Source organism: Corapipo altera, unplaced genomic scaffold (assembly GCF_003945725.1).
Source record: "Corapipo altera isolate COAL_440 unplaced genomic scaffold, ASM394572v1 58, whole genome shotgun sequence".
Lineage (NCBI taxonomy): Eukaryota > Metazoa > Chordata > Aves > Passeriformes > Pipridae > Corapipo > Corapipo altera.
Genome location: NW_020884898.1, coordinates 9405489 through 9423275, shown reverse-complemented (window position 1 = coordinate 9423275; position 17787 = coordinate 9405489).

The window sequence follows — 17787 nt, the reverse complement described above, 5'->3', positions numbered from 1 at the left end:
TGTTTCCTATGAATACAGGCTGAGACAGCTGGGCTTGTTCATCCTGGAGAAGAAAAGGCATTGGGGAGATCTTAGAGCCCTTTCCAGTACCTAAGGGGGACTACAAGAGAGCTAGAGAGGGACTTACAAGGGCATGTAGTGACAAGGGTTAATAGCTTTAAACTGCAAGAGGGCAGGTTTGGATTCAGTATTAGTAAGAAATTCTTTACTGTGAGGGTGGTGAGGCACTGGCACAGGTTGCCCAGAGAAGCTGTGGATGTCCCATCCCTGGAGGCATTCAGAGCCAGGCTGGATGGGGCTTTGAGCAACCTGGTCTAGTGGAAGGTGTCCCTGTCCATGGCAGGGGCGTTGAAACTAGATGATCTGTGAGGTCCCTTCCAACCCAAAACCATTCTGTGATTATATCTGAAAACCTTACTACATTTTTAGGATAAGTTCCAGTGCTTGTGTCTTCACATTTTAGAGCCCATAATCAAGATTAAGTATAAAAAGTCTCCAAAAAGGTGAGGGAGGGAGTTATTGTTGGTGCCTCATGGTCCTTTTAGGCAGCACTATGATTTCCTGGTAATGGCATACTAATTTATGTCTTCTGAAGTTAAAAGTCGTCTAATATATCATCACAGTCCATTGAGAGATATTAAGTTTGTTTTATTTGGTACTTAAAAATAAAATCAAAATATTTCTGCAGTATAATAAAAAGTGCAATTCTCTCTTTTCCATCAAGTCAAACACTCCTCTGTAAAGAGAACTGTATCATTCTATCACAGGGAAGAACAGATGGCGAATAGCAGGTACGCGAAATGTTCATACTACTCTTCTTTATTTCACCTTCCACTGTAATTATATTGCATGCCAGGCTCCAAATGAAGCATTGAATTCAGACACCAGAATTCGGTGGAGATGAATTTTGCAAAGCTTTAGACATCAGTTCAATTTTGTGACATTCTCAGTGTAATTTATACACATCTAAAACCATGCCAGATACTTAGAGGTATATCAGAAGAGGCAAAGGTCTTCTCGTAGCTTATAATCATAAATGAAATTTTCAAATAAACAATGAAATATAAGTTAAAAGGCAGCAAGGTTTGCTTGCATCTGGCTAATGCCTCCATTAATCTTTATTAGTAATTTCTAATACTGAGAGCAAGGAAGGTAGAATTTATAGCTCTTTTTAAAGAAGAGCCAACAAAAATTAGTTGGATTGGGCCAGTGGATTAGTACCAAGAATAGGGAAAGAAAAGACAGGACAGGATCTTGAAAATGGCAAATGAAAGTGGCAAATGAAGTGATTCTGCAGATGGAGTGTACTAGGAGATATAAAAAGACATTGAGATGTGCATGTCCATAAGAGCAAGAGGAAAAAACTTAAATTTAATAGGAAGGTCAGCAAAAGAACTTGAAGAAGAATGGGATTTGATCCAAGTGAAAGGTAAGATAGAAATCAGCTTAGGTAAAATATCAGGAGCCAAAAGAAAATGTATCACCTATCTATAACTATAGAAGTGCTGGCATATTTGTTTGTTGGAGATAGTGGAGAAAATATAATTGTGTAAATTTTAAGACTGAATGACAGTGTGAAAAGTTGGATGAGAAATACTAAGTCAAAGAAAGAGGATACGCTTACAAGCTTAACAAGGAAGAGAAGGAACTTTAATTAAAGTGCTTGAGTTTCACGGTTTGTTGGCATGTGGTTTTCCTTCTGCAGAGGGATATTGAGGAAGTTCAGCTGGCGAGGGAAAGGCAAGCTGTGAGCAAAGCAGGGCGGAAATGAAGAAGTTAAATTGCTGAGTTTGTAAAGAGTAGTCGAAGATGTGGAAGTGTGTCATGACATGGGAATGGAGGAAAACAAGAAGCATATGGCATTTCTGAAAGCTGGAGAACAGGTGGCTTTCAGGAAGGGAGGGTGCACAGTCACCCTAAAACGGAAGGGAGGATGAGCTTGCTGGTGACTTTCCGGGTAATGCTGTAAGCCATTTCTATGGACAAGAGGGAACAGAAAGCAGAATTTACAGTGGGAAAGAGAATTATTAGGGCCAGAAGAAGTGGGATTGTGGTTTTCTTTAATTTTATTTTTTTTTTTAATGTTTAAGACATATGGAGGCAAAGAAAGGAAACATATGGAGTGGCACTTGAAAATGGGGCTGGGGTCAAGGGAGATGATAGGGGAAACAATAACATGTTTCAGAAGCAGAGAAGAGTGGTTGAAGATGTCTCATTGTTTCTTCATGCTCCTCCATCTGCCAATATCCATCTGTTGGCTTTTTGTTGTATGCTCAAATGTCAACTCCAGTAACTGTTTAATGTAAAATGGATAATCATGTCTGTCTCTCTTTCTCACTGATTTTTGGAAGGATGTAAAGACCATATCTTTCACACAGCATTGGAAGGGTGGGGAGGACCCACTTTTTCTCTGCAGCCTAGAGCTTGGTGATTAGAGGATGCTGTTCTGGGAAGCAGAAAAGGTCAGAGGTGAATCCATAAACCTGAGAAGGCCCCTGAACTTGTGAAGGGGGGACCCTGAAGCCCACTGAATACTTAACTACTGCCTTGTTCTATAAAAGGCACTGATATCATCACCAAATCCTAAACGAAAGGTGTAACAGGAGAATGTGCACTGGGGAAGATATTCCCTACCTTCCTGCAGCCTGGTGCTTGGTGCCAAGGACATCCAGGAGGTGAGGTGTTGAAGATACCTGCTCTGGGTGTCTCTGTGAATCTCTTCTCTCCTTGGTGCCCTGATTACTTTGAACCAAACCCTGAGGCATCAAAGTGCTCTCGTCGATGGCGGCTTATGAACCCAGCTGGGAAAACACCACTGGCTGTTTATCTTGTGCCTTGGCTGTAGGTCACCTTTTGCATTGCAGGCATGGCTGATGAACGTGTGTGCTGGCTAATTGAGGGAAAGGTGCATCTTTTTGTGCTGCCAGAGAGACAAGCAGGGGACCAGAGCGTGCGAAGGATGGCGATGTGTAACATAACCCCGGTGTGATCCACCGGAACTGTTTGCCTCTCCCACATGTTGCAGGAACAAGGAAGGTTGCTGGTGCCTTGGGTTTTCTCTGGAAGGCAGGCACTTGCGCACCTTCAGGGGTCATTACATCATGGCAAAGTAAGAGATGTGCCCCTGCGTCACCACGTGCTGGCAATGACCCACTGGGAATACCCACTCCACCAAGCATTTTCCCTCTTGGCAAAACGCAGCGGTCATAGCCCGGCTGCTTCCCTGTGCAGCAGCACAGAGCTGAGTCAGTCTTTCCCAGGTCACCAGGAATCAGTCCATGCCTGCTGCATCCCCGGTTCGCAGTGGCCTATCTGTAATTATGATTTTCACTGTTCTGTTCATGATATTAGTATTTCTCTTGCTCTAGCCAAGACTCCTACTCCTCGTTCATGCATGAGCCTGACATGCTATACAATTACAGTGGAGTCAGGGCCTGATCTGTACTATAATTATAACTGAGTCAGTTACAACAGGCTTGTCTCCTGACCTGCTTCCAAAATAGTCCTATAGTTTTTAAAGCAAAGGGGATTTTAGGTGTATTCTTTAACCATGCTAATGCACTACTCTTGTCTTGGATTTAAACTGGGTTCATTTCTGATAAAGCTACCCTTTTTTTTAGCATAAGCAGGAATTGGTCCAAACTGGCTGTTCATTTGCATTCACTGTCAGCTTCAAGCACCCTCTCTGAATGTCAGATATTTCCCGCTTGCATTCCCTCCCCACTTTGTGTGTTTGCTACTTCCTGGCATCCTTATCATATAGTAATGAATCACGCTGGAGTGAAGATGTCGAATTGAGATACAGAGTGGGACTAGTTTGGCAAGTCCTTGGTAATCAGGCCTCTTAACAGGGAAATGCATTTAAATAGGTCAATGAATCTTACATGTCTGTGCATCAGGAATTATCAGCACCACAGACCTTGCAGTCAGGGGAGGAATTCTCTTTCAAGCAAAAGTTCATTGATGCACTAGAGCAGCAAACATTTAATTTACATTTACATTTAAAATGATGGTTTACATTCGTGGGTTGTTGGGGGTCTTTCAAACTGTAATAAAAGATTATTTTCTACTTTTTTTTGTTAATATGAAAAATAATATATTTTAAATCAACTCTACCATCCTGCTAGAGCTAGAAAGGTGCTTATGTAACCTCCCATCTCCTAAAATGCAGTTGTAATACTTAGTCTTTATTTTTGCCTTGTACCTTTTTTGGGTGATGGTAACACTGTGAAATGCTGCATTACAAACCTAATCAAATTACGAATGGAAAGCTTTTCCCTCACTCCATTCTTTTAGGCCCACTAGAGGTTTTGTCTGCTAAGGCACTTTCTGGAAGCCCCCAAAGAAACCAGGAACATCCTCAGGAGTGTCTCAACCTGGGAGATTAAAATACTGTATCTATCAATACAGCATATAGCCAGGAGTGAAGGGAAGGGACAACTTGAAGCGGGAGGGGTAGAGAGGTGTGGTGAGGTGTGATACCAGAGGACCTGCCTGGGATAGGAGCATTCCTCTGTGCTGCTGGGATGGATGCCTTGGCAGCAGCTGCCGTGGGGATGCATCCCATGCTGGTGAAAGATGTCCTGGTGGCACAGCCACACCACCTCCCTCAGTGACCCATCTCCCTTGGGGACATTATTGACAGGGACCAAAACACCCTTTTGTTGTCACCACCGTGCCTGTGCCGTGTGGTTTGTGGCCCAAGCTGGGTGAATAGTTTCTGGTTTCTTGTCACTCTCAGCTGATGGGGCCATGGCAGAGTTCTGGAGCCAATGCCTGCATTTGCTCTGGAGTTTAGAAAATGCACCAGTGGCAGCTACAAGGATCTATGTCTGACTTTCAGCCCAGCTACCCAACTGTTAGTCCAGGATGACATTATATGAGAGTATTTAAAATATTACACTCTGTTTGGGATTTCTAGGCATCTAAGTATCATAATGAATGCACAAGTGTGGTGCACTTACATCAGTTTAAATTTTTGTCAACTCCACTTCTTCTTCTGTGTTTCTTTTGGGGCAAGAGCTCTGGAATTACCAACATTTGAAAGATAAAGTCAGGTTTTTTGTCCTTACTTTGCATTCAGTCAAATACAACTCTTGCAGAAGAGATGCAGGGTAAACCTTCAGACTAAGTCTACTTAAAGTCAAGTCTTGTATTCAAATTCTAAAGGTCAAAGTTTACTGTAAAGCATGTACCACTTAACATACCTCTCTGACATTACTTAACTGTACATGTCTTGCATAGCACCTTTCTAAGGCTGTGTATACCTAAGAAAAACCAAAACAAGGTATTTTCCTGGAATAAGTGTTTAAAAACTGGACTAAGATAAGACTATTTTTATGAGTTCACCAGTAAAAACAGAAGAGCTACAACCTGCCCATGAAACTAGGTATGCATATGTTCAAATGTTTCTAGTATACAAATTACCAGAATATGGCACTATTTCCCACGGTGGTGTATTCCATTCTTAAGCATGCAGGAGTGTATAAAACAGTATTTTTTACCTTGTGCTCTATTAAGTGCTCTTAAATGGTGTGTGAAAATGAACTTGAAAACCAAACCTATTGTCATTAGGCTCAGATCTGTTACATGTTGTTTGCCCCTCTCTCAGGAAATATTTAAACCAAGAAACAGAAAGGACTGAAAATCTTCAGTTCAGAATGGTACTGCTGCTGAACCAAAAATAAGGTGATGGACATTGATCTTAGCAAGATTATTGCTGTCTTCTGACCAGTCCTACCACCCTTCATTTACAGGATGCTCAACTTTCAGATAAGTGTGGTACAGCTTTGCACCTTGGGGCCTCTCACACGTGACATCCCAGGGTGCAGCTGCAGTGCTCTCCTCCAACTCGCCTTTAGCAGCTCCAGGGAAAGCTGGCTGTGTGTACACAGAGCTGTCTGCTCATCCTCCTGATCTGTGCTGTTGTTTTCTTGTAGTCACCCTTTACCTGCCCAGGCTTCTCATGTCTCTGCTGGATAATTGGATAGGATTCACTTGTCCTTCCTGTGTATACAACATTTTGCATAATGGGATCCTGATCCATAAAAGGAACTGCAGTAAAGCAGATAACAACACCACCACCAAAAAAAAATACAATCCTTTAATGGTGAGAGGCTAGTTGAAGTTGATATATAAGGGAAATACATGTGTTGGTGTCTGCAGACCACCTTGCACAGTGTGGAGCTATAAGAGGCCATAGGCTGAGTCTAGGAGCTTGTCATCTCTGCAACAGAGATCTCTTCCTGTGTAGCTCTGGTTCGGTGTATTTCAAAACAATGCAGCCCTAAAACTAAGCTAGATAAATACTTCACCCTCCCTGGGTGCTGGGGTTCACACAAGGGCTTCCTGCAGCAGCCCTTTAGAAAACCTGTCATTGCTGCTGACGTGGTTCCTCGCCCCAGCCAGTCATGCCAGGACCACAGTAATGTTTCTTAGGCTTACCCAGGGTACCTATTTAAATTATAGATCTAGAATACTGCTGGCTCCCCTCCAAATCTCTGATCTAGTAGCTGTTTTTAATGATAAATTACATATGTTTAATAGCTCAGCTATTTTGTTTGGTTCCTTCAGAACTTTGAGATGAATAGGCTCCAGTCTCAGTGATTTATTGCAATTTAATTTGTCAAGTTGTTTCAGCACTTTTTCTTACGCTCCTCTGACAGCAGTTCACCTTCACAAACCAAAGATAGGTATTTTCCTTTTCTCCTCAGAGTGAAGACCCACACAGAAACTACTTGGCAACCTCCGTGAGTTCTTTCTCCTCTTTGACCTCTTTTTCTCTTGCTCAGTTGATTAAATTTAGGGATTTTCCTGTGAGCATCCAGTGCTCAAATCCTTTATCACCACAATTGCATTGTGCAATCCTTTCATAAGCTGATTGATCACCAGTTTAATAGTAGGTACAATTTTTGCTGGAATTTTTCTGGAAACTCTCTGCTTTACATTTTCTTTTGATTTCTCATCTACTTGTGACTGTTCTCTTTCCTCAGTCACTGTCCATATCTGTTGCATTTGAAATAATCTTTCCTGAACATGGATGCTCAGATGCCCAGAATTCCAAGTGTGTCTGCCCACTCCCATCTAGGGTTGGTTACATTTCTATCTTTCAAGATAGTGTTATACTTGGGCTTTGTATTTATCCAGAAAGAATAGCTGTATCAAAGTCTGCAGGGTATTCAGCTGGTTTCCACTTGAAAGTTCTCAGTTTATAAGAGATTTCTGCTACTTGTCCCTGAGCATGTCACCTTGCAGTTGGCATAATTGAATTTAATCCAATTTATATTGCTCCATTTGTCATTTATTTCTTTCCATGTGATATCCTAATAGTCCTCTGTATTAACAGTGCCTCAACATTAACATTGTGATCAGCAAATTTCATTTGTGCATTCCTACCTGTGTGCCAAGATCCTTAGAGAATGATTGGTAGGTTTCAAGACCTTTCCTTACACCATTCTTCTGCATCCTCATACTTTCCATTTTTACACCCTTTAGGAAGGTCCTTAACTATATCTACAATATAGCCACTAACATGGGCTTCATTTAACTTAACATCTTCTGTGGCAACATATGGAATTCATTGTTAAAATCAAGATATATTAATTCTATCATAATCTCCCTTAAATATATGTAAATATATGTATATTTTTACATACTACCTGAAAAAAAAACCCTTACAGATTATTGAGGTAATAATAAAGGTATCTATTTTTTCAGTACCATCAGGAACTCATTAGATTTATTTTTAAGAAGTCTCAAATGGTGAGTTGCTCCCTGTGCTTGATTTTTCTTCAGCGTGTGGGGTTTTTCCAAACTATATGTGTTTTTAAGGTAAAGACTCAGTCTCTGCAGAGCTGTTCTGGCCAAAAGTTCCCTGTGAGAGCTTTGTGTTGGTGTGCAAAGAGAAAATGTGTGCCCTGTTGGTTTAGGCTGTCACTGTTTTCTCCTCCATTTCCTAATTCTTCTGTTTTATGGGTCTGGGACAAGGTGGCTTTGGTGTGATTATAATTGAGTTTTCTTAAGCATCCTCCAGGTTTAATTCCATTGCATGTTGATTCCTACCCTTTCATGAAGAAAAAAAATCATGGTTTAACCCCACATCCCAAGCATACCATAATTTTGGGGAACACTTTTCCCCAGAAGGACGTTAGGCTTGCAGACCACCCTCACAGGAAAGTCTCTGGGGCCCTGCAGGAGAGGCTGCACATAAACAAAAAACAGTCCCAACCCCTTGCAAGGTTGGCAGACTTCTAATTGCAACATAGTAGAGATGAATCAGTTGGGTGTCAATGGCCTTGGGGGCACCTTCTGACTGACAACAGGTAATAGGTGTGAAATGCCCTGGCAGTTGGGAGACAATTCCCAAAGGAGCAGATGAACTAAATGGGTCACTGAATGAAGGGAGGTGGGATGAAGGGGAAACAGAGGGCAAGGGATGGTCTGCAGACCTTTTTCCGAGAATGAGATGAACCATGACAACTGTATCCCTGGTGCCTTGAAGAGTGACACTCACTTCCTGAATAAACTTCCTGTATAACTTGCTTGCTTTTAACTGGAGACTGTGGAGATCTCTTGGCAAACGATTGTCAAACAATTTTTTTAGGAAGCCACCCCCATCTCTTTCACAATAAAGATTCTATTCTTTGCAACCTTTTTTGAAAATGTACCTTCAAATCTTAGTGTTCATTCAAAGATTGTGGTTTGGTTCGCTATTTTTTTTTTAACTTTTATTTTTTACTTTATTGAACAGAACCGTAAGTTGCGTAACAAGAATTGAGAAACTTAAGGAGAAATTTAAAATATTGATCTGTTGTTAAAAAGCATTAATTAGAACAGTATAGAAAACTAGCAATTGGGTCAACTCTGAACACTATGTTATGCAAATAACACTCTGAGGTCACAGTATTTTGCCGAATTACTCCCCTCCCTTCATGTAATGATGATGGTCACAGTGCAAATGCCTGTCTTAGGGCTAGAAAACCATCATTCTTTGAGACAGGCATCACTGCATGTCCTGCCTGTGTGATGTGGGACTGGAAGTATGTTTTAATGGTCACACGCCTGAAGCCTTCAAGGGAAACTTCAGAAGGTTACAAAGGTACCTTCTGCAGGGAGGAGGTTCACACTGGATTTTCCCATCTATCAGGAAGCAGGAGGCATTGCTGAACAACAGGCATGAGATCTGTGACAAGGCAGGAGGCCCTTATCCTTTCTTTTCCAGTTCTCTCCTACTTGTGACATCTCAGAGCAACCTGTCAGGGTTCAGACTTCTTTATTTCTTTCCCATGCTATGGCCTTTGAGTGCATACCTTAGCCTACCCTGGCCTGAGATGCAGATTTTTCCTATTGCCATGCTGGATGCTGAACCAAAACAGTAATGAGTGAGAAACTGGTGAGAAAACATTTTGTTTGTCTGCCCATAATGTATAGGTATACCACAATATAGCAGAGATGCCACAGGATATCACTTTTCTGGTCTCTCCACTGTGCCATAACCTCTGCCCGCTCCCAGACTGTCAGGCATGCAAATAGATCTGGTCAGAAACTCCAAACATTTGAAGAACAGCCCCTGGCTTGTGAGGACCTGAAGCAACAAAGGTGCTGTGGTGATGTGCCATGGGAATGCATCAAATACCCCTGGCTCACAGGAGGCTGGAGGCAGCTGTATGTGTCCTGTCTACAGCCCAGGACAGGGGAGAAGATCATCTGCTCCGAGGGTTGGTGTGCAAATAGCTTGGGGTGGCTGCAGTGGCTGCTCTGGAATGGGCAAGGGGGATCACAGCTCCTCATTTTATCTCCTTAGGGCACCAAACTGGCTAGGAAAGGGGCGGGCAGACTGTTGAGTGTGCTTTGCAATTTGGGAGCTGCTTCCCTGACTCCTGTTGGGGAATGTATCTTTATTTTGGGAATTGCAGTGCTGTGCTCTCCCTGACCTCCAAACAGGGGACGTCTTACTTCAGACAGAGAGTTGCTATTCCTTGCATCCAGGCAGAATTTGGGAAGGGAGAAGCTCTTTGTCTTGCAGGTTGTTGTCCAAACACCACAGGGGAGCTTTTCTAACTGGGAAAGGCAGACAGAATAAATGAGCCACCACCAGCACCACTGTATAGACACCCATGGTCACCTCTTACATAAACCTCTCCATGACAAACCCTTTCTTATGACTTTGCCAGGCAGTGTTTATATTCCAGCCTTGGAAAATAAATCTTGTGTCATGAAATAGGAAATAGTTTAACACTTTACCAGTGCTATCATAATGAATTAATTTGATATTCATGGGAATACCACATGTGCTTTCCTAGGTGTCCTACTACCATTTCACTTTCACTAATGGGCACTTGAGTCGTACTGATTTTTCCCCAAAGCCACATAATGATCTATAATATTCCTGAATAATTGCACTTTAAGTGGAAGCTAACAGGGTTGACTACTCCCAGAAATATGTCAAAATATTTTTACTGTTTTAAGTAGGAATTTGAATATTAACAGGACCTGTCAATACGTTTAAATATGTGGAAAAGTTTTACAAAATAATGTTTGGGAATGTTTTTTGAAGGTTAAAAAGTCCTCAAATATTTTTTCCTGAATAATTTTTATAGCCATCTGGAGAGTACCAGAATTGCTAAATTGTATTAAAGAGAAAAAATGAAAAAGAAAAGCAAGTATAAGCTCATGTGGTACAAAAACGTAATTAGTTAACAGTAGCTAAAACAACTTCAGAGCCTCATTTATGCTGTTGCTTGAAAATAAATGTTGGTTGCAGGTGTTCTAAAACCAGGGTGCGAAATGCAATTTGTGAGAAAAAAAAATTGAAAAATCAGTCTCTTTTCTAAATAGACAAACTTTGCTGCCTTTCTCATGAATTTGAAATTTGAGGTATTGCTGGAGAGCTTTATATCTCCGGAGTAGTTCTGTTTTGAGGCTTGAGTGAGATGTTATTGCCCAGGATGGACCCCAGCACGGTGGGGGCAGATCCCCTCCCTAGAGCAGCCAGCAGGGGCTTCAGCATCACCTCAGGACCACGTGTGAAGCGCCAGCTCTGCAAATATCCACTGCACCAGCTTGGCCCAGGATCTCCTTAAAAACCCTCTTTGCTTGCACCTTTGGCTTGGCTGTGCGTGGAAGTGGGTATCCCTGGTGCATGCAGGGTGGGCTCCACAGGGCATGTCTGCTGTGTTACCCCTGCTTTTGGGTGCAGTAAAAACAGGGATCAGAGGGGAGAGGTGGGTGGAAATGATCTGCTGTGAGGCAAATCGCAACAGGCACGACAAGCCCTGAGGGGCAGGAGCTCTGCTTCGTCTCTGCAGCTTTTGCGTACTGGCCACCATGGAGTCACCAGGGAGAGCACAGAGAAGTTGCTGCAGCTGTGTCCTTGAGTGACCCCCAATTGTCAGGTCAGACCTTGAATGCGAATGAGCCAAGAGCCACCCTGTCATGCTCACGTTAATGAAAAGGAGAAGGTCCAGGAATAGGACTGGGTAGGAGAAGTGGAGCAGGACATCTGTGTCCTCAGGAGGATCCTGTGGTTCCAGAAGGAACCACTGAAGTACGTAAGACTTCTTTAATTAAAGGATTTACCTGTAGTCTCAGAATGGAAATGACGTGCTTTGTTGTGCCTAATTGGGAGGGTGCTCTCCAGAGCCACGGCACCTACTCCTGAACGCGCAGCAAGATTTCTACGCACAAGGCTCACCACAAACCAAACTGTCCTGGCAGCCCCGTGAGCAGCAGTACCTTAAAATCCTCTAATTTTTATCTGATTAAGAATTTTAAGAAATGAGGGCACCAGCCTTGCTCATGCATTATTGAAATGTCTGCAGTGATGCTGACGGGGTGGCAAAGCGTGCCTGCCGATGCCGGAGGAATGGAGGCTCCGATGGTGAGACTCAGGAAGCCCAGGAGACCGGCGGGTGCATCTGCTGAGGGGGTGAGGGGGCTCCAGGCGCTGCTGAGCTTTCTTGCAGGTGGAGGATGTGGAGCAGAAGCGTCATCACAAAATGCTCTGTATCCCATGAGGTTCAGCCTGATCAAAAGGAAAATGCTGCAGGAGACTGACAGTTATTTGTGTGCTTCCCTCTGCTCTTCGTTAGTGTTGAATTTGGGCTAGCAGCAACTCTCCTCTGCTGCAAGACTCTTGGTGATATCACCTCCCTTCTGAATCACAGCAATTAAAAATGTGAGCATCCAATCCACCCCATTTGACAAATCCACATCACCTTCCTCTCCTCCAGGCCTCCCCACCCCAAAATACATTTACTCTTCAGAGGGCTAATTAACCCTTCCCTGCTTATAGTTCTTTTTTTGAGGAATCTCCAAATTTGGGGCATCAGCAGTTATCAGTGAAAAGCATTTTCAGGTAGAAATTCCCTACGAGCTCTAATTAAAAGTCAAGGCTGGTAACAAACCTTTGCAGGTGCATGCAGAGAGAGTCCCATAAATGGTGGGTGTAATGGTACAGTATAACATAAGTGTTCTTGAAAAATCAGAAAGATAAGACTGAGTTGGAATCTGTCTTTTGCCAGGGTTTTAGATGTGTGCCCCCTTGTCCCAGCAGAGGCCATGGAGTGGGCTGGGCATACCACGGCTCCTGCTGTGCAAATTAAAGTCTGGCAGATTAAGATACCATAAGTGGTAATTTCAGTTAATATGCTGGGTTATGAACTCTGGTGGCCGAGGTACATACAGGCTGCCTGTTCTCCTGTGCTGACTAGTGACAGTGGTAGTGGCCTCTGGGACAGGGACAGGGTGAGCAACTGGCACTGATAACCTCTTCAACCACCCATGTTCTGTCTGATGGGGACTGAGAGTCCCAATCTGTTCTGCATCACTTGGTGAAGTAAAACAAAATTTTTAATGAAACAACTGCCCTTTTGCAGTATCTCTATGAAACATCCTTGAGTGATGGAGGACCTTGACAAGAAGTTCTGTTAAACCAAATAAATTAAATTCAGGGCAATTAAGAAATATGTTCTTGCATTTTTAAGGTCTCGGAAAATTTGTTAATGTTCTAGGCTGCACCTAGGCTGGTAAATTCTGTTCTTCTTTATACTGCTTGTAACTCTGAATCAAAGTGCCACTGAAGGCTCTGTTTCTGAAGCATAAGTGCAAAACAAATTTTGGCTTTATGGACTTCCTATATGAAGTGCTGTTGTATTTAAGCAGCTTTTTAAAGCACTGTTTCTCCCCACATTTACATTTGGCACTACAAGACTGCAGTTCTATGACTGGGCAAACTAGTTTTCAGCTGTAAGCTGAGGCCTTGTATTCTTTGGTACTCTGTAGTGTTCAGTCCTTGGTGAAGCTGTTTTGGTGCAAGTTACTCTTCTTTTCCCATCTTGTGTTTTGCTGTTGGAGCATAATCATAGTGATTTGGACTAGAGTACCAATCCTGAGTGTTTACAACTGAGCTGAGGAGCCTGTCAGCAATTCCCAGTGTATCCAGTTGCATGCTCTGCTTAGGTCTGGAAACTCTGTTTTCCATGAAAAGGAAATCCAGTTGCATGGGCTACACAGGAGCTGCTGTACCACGCAGTCTAAGCAGCTGGGGGATGGGAGCCCTCCTGCATGGAAATCAGAGTGCCCCTGTGACCTAGTGCCTTCCATCCCAAATCTTATTTTTTTATTGTGAACCCCCCAAAGTGGCCTGGACTCAATAGGCCCAAGCAATGCACTGCAAATCTATATACCCTTATTCCTGTATGCATCAATTTAAAAACTGAGTTTAAGCTGAAGATATTAATGCTGTGTAATCAGGGTTCTTAAAACCAAAAGAGCTCAAGACTCATTGCAAATTTCAATTTTCCACCTAATCAGTGCACTTCTTTCAATATTACAAACAAGCATATTTCAGATCTACTACTTTAAATGACCCCCCGATATTATTCTTTTATCAGTCAACTATAAACATAAGCCAAGATGCATTAGTTATATAGAGAAAATACTAAGCAAATTTAAATACAAGTCCAAGGAGAACATATGTAATTTCTATTTTAAATTAATAATAATGTTATACATTTTCCTATTAAGCTATGTTTGCAAAGTTAGCTTGAAGAAATAGCATTAAGTATCTCACCAGAGCAATTCAGTGCTCACTTGACAAAACAGACAAATGTAGTATTTCCCATTTAATAGCATCCATAAAAGAAATTACTAAGTTCTTTGCCACTATGAATCAACACTTTTATTGAATGGAAATGTCCCAGTTGACACCAGTGCCTTGATAATAATATTTAAGATAAAGAGAAATACCTAAAATATGTCGACAATCAGAATTAATAGTTGGGGTGGAAATGTGGGGTTGTATTTACTTGTGGTTTTTTTTTCAAGTCAGTAACTGAGAAATACTCTGTGTGAGTTGGAAAGAGGCACAGCTGTCAGCACGAGCTCTGAAACCCAGGTTTTCTGGTCTCTGGTCCAGTTCCTGGCACATGTCAAAAAAACCCAGGGAGTTGCTTTTTGTTATGTTCTCTTTAAACCAAGAGGCTGCAAGCCTTTCTCTGAATCATTCCTCCCTCCTCGCCTGCAGATGTCTGAGCGGCAGCTGGGAATCCCCAAAGACAGGAGCATTCATGGGACTCTGCTTCTTTGACATTTAGGGTAGACGAACAGCTCCAAGGATCTGGAACAAATAGATCCAAAAGCTGGGGCTGGGCATGATACTGAAAAACTGCTTCACTACGGGCTATGCTGCCTATTTTTACATGTAGCATGGGAGTGAGAACTGGATTAGGAGGCCTGGGGTGGTTGAATGGATTACAAACAAAAAGCATTAAGCTAATCATAGGAGTGATGCTCCTTAAGGGCAACGATGAACTAATGGCTGGATTTTCCTTTGTCCCTGCAGTACAACCATGGAACAGTAAAACAGTGAAAACAGTAGCTGCTTCCAAGCCAGGTCTGCTACATTACTCATTTCTATAAGTTATATAAATAAAGGTGTTGCTTAACACGGATTGCTTCCATGATCTTGGATGTACTCATAGAAAGGGAATTCAAGGTCAGCAGTCCCTGAAGGCTGTCAAACTATTTACAAGTTTGCTATTTATAAGGACTAGTCTGGGAGTCCTAGAAGCAATAAGTTCTTAGGCAGGCGGTTTAATTTCTGCACGACACAGAAGAGCTGCTGTTTCTGTATCGGTGCCTAGATGCCATTGCAGTCCTCTTAAATTATCTTCAAAAATCTCTTAAAAAAATCTCTTAATTTTGTTATCTAGATTCTAGTGGTGTCAGGCTTGCTCCTGTACACTCCATATAACCCTGAAGAACGAAGATAGCAACCAATATAAGTACAGCCACTATTCTGTGCAAGTTCCGTAGTGGTTTCAGGAATGGCAAGAGTTAATCAGAAGTTTAATGATTATTAATATAGAATATTAATCGATTGACCTTGGAAGTACAGCATGAGATAAAATAGCAGGCTGGAGGATTGGTTGCATTGCTACAGAACGTTCTCTGAAGAAAAAATTCTCTTTTCTAAGGAAAGTGAAAAGTAGGGCATACTGGTTTCTGCAGACCAGAAAAAGCACACTGCTTGCTCTCGTATTAGGCTTTGGAACACTCAAGTGAGGTGGAAAATGTAGAGAAAAATTTGTGACTGAACTGCAAACATTGCAGGCTCAGAGGAACTGGTGTACTGAATTCAGATAAGCCTCCCATGAAGAGAGAGACTAGTTGTTCCTTCCTCAGTAATGTTATCCACGAATATGTACATACTGTGCTTTTTGCTCTTTTTGGTAAGTAGATGGTACATCCTAGATGGGCATCACTCATTCTGGGAAGTGAATCTTTACAAGTCGTGTCATCTGCTGTAGTACCTGAATGAAAGCACTGTTCAGTGCTCTAGGTCTAACACCACACAGGGTCTAGACCCAGCGCGCTCTTACCGTATTTGTAAAACAAAACCCTAAGCCCCACATTTCCTCCCTCCCTCTGAAAAAATATAAATAAACCTTGAAGAGGCATCGAGACTTGCAGATTACTTTATCTGTTCAAAGTTTCACGAAGGGATATTTTCCTAAAGCGCTTCTGCAACGTCCTGTGCTTCTTTCGAGATGACAGTTTGCATCATACTAAGGCAGCAGGGAGAGGGTAAACAGAAAGGGGAATGTGATACAAATGCTGGCAAAAATCAGGGAAAGCAAGGTGGGTGCAATATTGCTCAAGCTGTCGGATCTGTGAGCAAGCCTCGTGAACCAGCTGAGTTATGGCAAACTCCTGCTATGAGGGAATTGCAGTAACTGAGCCTTGCACTCAAACATTTATAAGGGTGTCCTGGGATAAATAAAGGTGCAGTCTCTGTAAACTCTGCTGTGAAAACAAACACCTTTGAACCAAACCTGTTACAAGGCTCTATAAAGCATGGGCATAGCTGATGTTAATTATAAGATTTGTGACTTGGTTTTCTATCTTGAGAGCAACAGTCAGAGTCCTCTTGGCTGGCAAGGAGTTAAATGCACGGCCCTGGCCTGAGCTGCTGCATAAGGCAGGGCTGGCTCTACTGCAGTATCCCTGTTGGCATAGGGAGTGCTCTCAGTTCAGGGTCTCTACTGGAATATACAACAAAATAGTAAAACCTCTTCGATTCCTAGGCAAAGCCTCTGCCATCTGGGGCCAGACCTTCTTAAAACCATGGTTATATTTTGTCAGGTAAAAGACATTCAGCTTATTTTAAGATCATACCTCATGCACTCAGACACAGCTATGTGTCACGTTGAGCTTTGTTTAGAAGCCTGGTCTGGATTATAGAGGCATTTAGGAAATCATGTGCTTATCAGAAGTTTGAATCAGACTTGCTGTCTATAGCCAAACTCAATAATCAGACTCTTGAACCATGTAATGGGTTAGCAAAAGAGCAGGGGACACACAGGGAGACAATGATTTAGCAGAATTTCACTCAGCATTCAAGCATGCTACCATGCCTGAAAATAAGGGATACATTATTAATTAGTTAATGTTTGCAAAGTATTTTGACTCTGGAACGTGCCAAGTCTTCTTCTTCATTAATTTTCAGTAAATATATGACTAAGCAGTATATGTAATAAGGACACAAAATGTGGTAAGTAGACAAAAGACCTGAAAATACACAAAACATAAAAAAGAGAGATGCTATTAACGGGGGGGGGGAAGTGTTCAAACCAGGGGAGTAAATATTGTGATGATGCAGCTGGTTATATATTAACTCAGCACTAATGTAGGGACATGCCCAATGGCAGTGACTATCAGTTGAGACAGCCAACGTCCTACAAGACCTGTAAAGCTGACCTCAATCACCTTTTCCCTTCCAGTGCTAAATTTGGCACAGCCCATACTCAGTAGACCTTCTCTTACCTTCTTGGGCTGCCTAACGCCTGCTTTAGGAGTTGTGTGTGCTCCTGCAGCTTTAATAATGTCTGGAAAACCACTTCTGGATGGCGGTCACAACCCCTGACTAGCTGTGGGGAGGTGTGCTCACACCAGGGCCCAGCAGCACAAGCTGCTGCACGCTCTTCCCCTCCCTGGTCGTTCTCACATCCCCATCTGTTCCTTTCCAGTCTCTCAAGTGGGAAATAAACTGAGTTAGAGTCAAACTGTCAAACTCATAATATTCGAGTGGGTTGAATGTCACACCAGCAAGAATTCATGCAATCCATATTTCATTCAGCGCAATAAATATGCAGTCTCGCACAGATCTTAGAAATCAATTATGTTTTTTTTCAGGAAGGTTTGAAGAAACTGTAGGTGCACTTCAGCAAAATGATTTCTCGCCTTGTTTTCCATGAAGTAACTTTTTAGTACTATGATTGCAAGGTC